Raw genomic sequence first — 6,000 nt, 5'->3', positions numbered from 1 at the left:
CGGGGGCTGGTTTCTTCCTCAAATGACGTTTCAGATCCGCTCTCAGAGAGGACTAACCGACGCCAAGCTTGCCTTATTCGTGAAATAGTTCTTTCAATCTTAGGATTGAAAGCTGGCAAGCTTGGATCAGGAAGCGAACGCGTCATCTAATGAAAGAAACAAACAGCTCATAGTAGCAAGATAAAATAAAATGCAAATAAATAAAATCCAATCAATAACTTTAGCACTCTATTGCAACTCCCCGACAACGGCGCCAAAAATTGACGTGGCGGAAATTGGCGAGTTAAGCATTGTTATAAGATATGCGTTGCAAGTATAGTTCTTAATCAACCAGAAATCCACTTATCAATTTAGAAGGGTTGTCACAAAAATTAAATTTAAAATACTGGGAGTATGAATCCCAGGTCGTCTCCCAACAAGTTGTAGAAAGGTGTGCTATTTTATTAATCAGATGTTTTCAAAAAGAGTTTGAGTTGAATAAACAGGAAATTAAATTGGAGAAATTAAGTAATTTAAATAAAAGCCTTGACTGGGAGTAGATTAGTTGGAAGCCCTATTCTTGTTGTAGTACTCTCAAGATTAATTGATAATTGAAGGTTGTTCTGTTTAGTTATCCCTCACTAGGTAAGGGAAAGTCAAACAAGTTAGAATGCTGTTTCTATTCACAAGTCCCAATCCGCTTACTTGGAAGGACTGACGTTAGTGACTAGAGAGAAATCCAACAATAAACCCAATTACAATTTCTCCTTTGAGCATTCCAACTCAAGGGTTCCTTTCAATCAACTCCCCCATCAAGTTAGGGAACTACTCGCTCATTGTGAACATGGAATTCATAACATAGAAAAGAGAATTAAAGAAAGACATGATAAATAAAACTCAAAGGAATCAATTAAAAATAAAAGTAACTCTTGTATTAATAAATTCTAAAATAATCCAATAGTAAAATTGAGTAAATTAAAGGATATGGAAGAGTAAAGCCAAGTAAAGAAAACGAACTATAATGACAAAGTCTTGATGAGGTAATAACTCTTCTCAATATCCCAATGCAAAGAGCAATCGAAATAAAAATCCTAAGAACTATGAATGTGTAGAGAGAAAACCTAGAAGAGGAGTAAAACTAGATCTAAAAACTAAAACTGTGTAGAATGAATGTTGTTGTTGCTTTCTGCATGTCATCTGGCTCTAGTCTGCTTTTTCGAGCCGAAAACTGGGTCAAAACAGGGCCCAAAATTGCCCCCAGCGATTCTGCAGATTATGCAGATCGCGCACGTCACGCGATCGCGTCATTCATGCGGACGCGTCGTTCGGCGTTTTGCTTTTCCACGCAGGCGCGTCGTCCACGCCTCCGCATCACCTGTGCTATTCCAATCCGCGCGGTCGCGTGAGCCATGCGGCCGCGTCACTTCTCGCTGGTCATCTCCTCAATTTCTTGTGTTCCTTCCATTTTTGCAAGCTTCCTTTCCAATCTCCAATTCATTCATGCCCTATAAAGCCAGAAACACTTAACACACAGATCACGGCATCGAATGGAATAAAGGAGAATTAAAATGCGTAATTAAAAGTCTCTAGGGAGCAAGTTTTTAATCATATAATAATTTTAGGAAGGAAATATAAATGCATGCTAATCATATGAATAAGTGGGTAAAAATCATGATAAAACCACACAATTAAACACATTATAAACCATAAAATAGTGGTTTATCAGGGGTCCACCATATCTATTGTCTTAGCATGCATTGTAGGATGGTCGTTGTCCATGGTATCTTGGAAGGTGATGTTGCCGAAAGGGTTGATCAGATCCTCGTGGCTCCTTCCATCTCTGATTGTTTTGACCTTGATGCATGTTCCTGTAATAATTTTCATTCCTTGCAACAGCATTGCGACCAAACTCAAAGCGATGGGGGTGAGAACTCATAATAGCAAAAAAATTAAAAACGAAAAATAAAAATAAATTTAAATTAAAAGGTTATTGAAATTTAAATTTTGAATTTAAAAATTAAATTTTGAATTTTAAATTTTGAAATTTGAAATTTGAAAAATTTTTAAAAATTAATTTTTTTTTTAAATTTTGAAATTTGAATTTTGAAAAAGTCAACAATATAAGATAAAGATTTGAAAAAGATTTAAATTTTGAAAAGGTTTGATTTTTAAAATTTTAAAATTTTAAATTTGGATTTTGAATTTTTGAATTTAAATATTGAAATTTGAAATTTGATTTTTGAAATAAGATAAGATAAGATTTTGAAAAAGAGCAATAACCTCTTAATTTACGAAAAAGCAAAAATAAAAACAAAAAATAAAAACAAATAAACAAGCAAAAAGCAAATATTTACAATAACAATAATAAGGCACACGTTTGCAATTCCCCGGCAACGGCGCCATTTTTTTGAAGAACGGAAGTTTGACGGTTTAGAATTCAGAATAAATTCCCGTTGCAAGTGTAGTTTCTAAACCAAGAAATCATCCTTTCTTACAAACGTTTTGGTTGTCACAAGTAACAAACCCAATAAAATTTATAAACCGAAGTATTCAAACCTCGGGTCGTCTTCTCAAGGAATTGCAGGGAGGTGTTCTTATTATTAGTTATGGAAAACAGTGTTTTTGGGTTTTGAAAGGTTTGAATAAGGAAAATAAGTTGCAGGAATTAATAAATTAATATCTAATAAAACTCTTGGCAAGGTATGAAAATTCGGAAGTCCTATCCTAGTTACTCTTATGAGAATTGAGTTTAATCCCACTTAGTTAACCTTTTACGAAAGCAAGAGAAAGTCAAGTGGACTAATTAGTTAGATCCCCAAGTCCTAGCCAACTCCTAAGGAAAGACTAGAATTATTGGAATTCAATTCAACTAGAGAAATTAATTAACAATCACAATAAGTTTGATAACTCAAGAGCCTCCAGTTAATCAATTAAAGCCAAGAATATAAAAAAGTTAAAGATAAATCTGAAATACCTCAATTGCATTAATAAAAGAAAATTAATCCAAACATAAAGAGTTCATAAGCTAAATTGATAAAATAAATAAAAAGGACATTGAACCTGGAACTCGGAAGAAATTGTAAGTTGAAATAATAAAGTTGAAATAATAAGAAATCCTAATTTCTTTAAGAGGAATCCTAATCCTAAATCCTAAGAGAGAGGAGAGAACCTCTCTCTTTAAAAACTACATCTAAACTATGAAAAGTGAATGTATAATCTGATGATTATGAATGAATGGATTCTTCCATTTTATAGCCTCTAATCTGTGTTTTCTGGGCCGAAAACTGGGTCGAAAACAGCCCAGAAATCACTGGAGAAAAAATCTGCTACGCTGATTTTCGTCACTGTGATGCGCCTGTGTGGAGCACGCGTTCGCATCGCCTGGAATCAGAGAAACTATGGCATATTATATATCAAATCGAAGCCCCGGACGTTAGCTTTCCAACGCAACTGGAACCGCATCGTTTGGACCTCTGTAGCTCAAGTTATGACCATTTTAGTGCGAGAGGGTCAGGCTGACAGCTTTGCAGTTCCTTCAACTTCTTGTATTCCTTCCACTTTTGCATGCTTCCTTTCCATCCTCTAAGCCATTCGTGCCCTATAAACTCTGAAATCACTTAACACACATATCAAGGCATCTAATGGTAATAAGAGAGGATTAATATTAGCAAATATAAGGCCAGAGAAGCATGTTTTCAATCATAGCACAAAATCAGGAAGGAAAACGTAAAACCATGCAATTAGTATGAATAAGTGGGCAAGGACTTGATAAAAACCACTCTATTGAGCACAAGATAAACCATAAAATAGTAGTTTATCAGTGCGCTCGCACAGAGTGCGCAAAAAGAGGCTTGCATGCGCACGCACAAGCAGGTGTGCATGCACAAGGCGCAAGAAAAACAGGGGAGCACCCACGCATAGGTCGTGCGAGCACTCTAAACAGAGGACGCGCAAGCTAGTGTGCGCGTGCACAGGAAGGTGCGCACGCACAGAACGTGAAATATAGGGATTGTGTGCGTACCCACAAAGGTGTGCGCACGCACAAAGCCCTGTTTTTGCAAAATAAATTTTCTCAAATTCTAAGGTACTCAACCTTAGCTCAATCAAAATTTCAACCCCAAACATACAAACATTCAAAATTTCATGATCCATATTCAAATTAACCTTTCTAATTCAAAGATTAAACTACTGCTAAGTCAACCAATCATAACAAAAAAGCAACTATGTCAAAATATAAACAAAAAGAGAAAAGTTAGAACAATGTTACCATGGTGGGGTGTCTTCCACCAAGCACTTTGGTTTATTGTCCTTAAGTTGGACTTATGGAGAGCTCTAATCAATGAGACTTGTGCTTATATTCATGTCGGAACTTTCAACAATACTTGAATCTCCAAAATTCTCAATTGATTACACCAAGCTTTGATGGACCTTCCAACAAGCTATGAGCTCCCAAAATTAACCCTCTATACAAACAAAATCAAGAAAACAAACAAAAAGCAAGATATTCACATATTAACATATTCACAATAGCCAATAATATAACACCGTTGCAACTCCCCGGCAACGGTACAAAATATTTGCTGAATGGCCTAAAGTAGGTTTGGAATTTCTCAAGATAGAATATCTCCGTTGCAAGTATAGTCCAAACCCAACAGTTGACCAACATCAAATTTTAATTCAAAGATGTCACAATCAATACAAAATAACCGGGAGTTTTAAGTCCCGGGTCGTCTTCCCTAGGAGTTACAATGAAGTGCTTAATTATTGGCTATGAGGAGTGGGGGTTTTGGGATAGCAACAAGCAAGAAATGTAAATAGTAAAAAAGTAAATAAACATGCAAGAAATTAAATGAAAGCAATTAAAGCAATAAAAAGAAAATTCAAATACTAAAAATACCCTTGGCAAGGATTGGGATTCAAGGCTTCCTATCATAGCCATTGACCACAAGCATGGTAATTGTGAAGAATTAATCCCAATTAGTTAACCTTAACATCGAGGATAAGTCAAAAGGGCATAATTGATCTCAATCCACAAGTCCTAGCTAACTTACTAATTTCCTTAGTAAGAAGCTAGCGTTAGTGGAAACCAAACCAACTAACAATCCTAATCACAATTAGTCTCGGACATCAATAACTCAAGGTTATCTAAGTCCTCAACCATAAGCCAAGAGTGCTAAAATCTACTCTAAAACCCAACCAAGCATTTTGTCAAACACTTGGAAAGCATAAAAGGAAAGCATGGTAAAATAACAAGAAATAATAAAACCTACAACTACCAATTGCAAGAAAACAATAATAACAACTAAATTAAACAATAAGTAGAATAAAACATGAATTGCATTAATTAAAATTAAAAGTAACAAAGTGTCATAAACATAAAGGAACACAATAAAGGAAATACAAAGTAGAATTAAAGAACAAGAGTGCAAGAACAATTAATGGCAAAGAAAAACTAAATGAAAACAAGAATTAAACCTAAATCTAGGAGAGATCTAACCTAATCTATCCTAATTCTAAAGAGAAGAGAGAGCTTCTCTCTCTAAAATATAACCTAAAGCATGTTTCTAAACTATCCCTAATTGCTCTCTTTTGTTCCTTCTTGATTTTGGCCTCAAATAGTTCAGAAAGGAGTTGGATCTGGGCTTAGAAGGGCTCAGAAATTGCCCCCAACGTTTTTCTTTAAGTGAGTCACGTGCGCTGATTTGTGCGTATGCACAGAATGTTGTGCGTACGCACACATGGCTGTGTCCTCCTCCTTTGATTTCTTCATGTTTTCTCCCTCTTGCATGCTTCTCCTCCACTCTCATCAAACCATTCCAACCTATTATACTTGAAATCACTCATCAAAAACATCAAGGCATCAAATGGAATGAAAGTAGAATAAAATTAGTTAAATTAAGCACAAAATAACATGTTTTCACAATTAAACTCAATTTAGGGAGAGAACACAAAAGTATGCTATTTGAATGAATAAATGTGGATTTATATGATGAAATCCACTCAAATCATTCCAAAATTTAT

The sequence above is a fragment of the Arachis ipaensis genome, chromosome B10, assembly GCF_059453495.1.
Source record: "Arachis ipaensis isolate K30076 ecotype BB chromosome B10, ASM5945349v1, whole genome shotgun sequence".
Classification (NCBI taxonomy): Eukaryota; Viridiplantae; Streptophyta; class Magnoliopsida; order Fabales; family Fabaceae; genus Arachis; species Arachis ipaensis.
The sequence above is the reverse complement of the archived record's forward strand: the minus strand, read 5'-3'. Positions refer to the sequence as shown.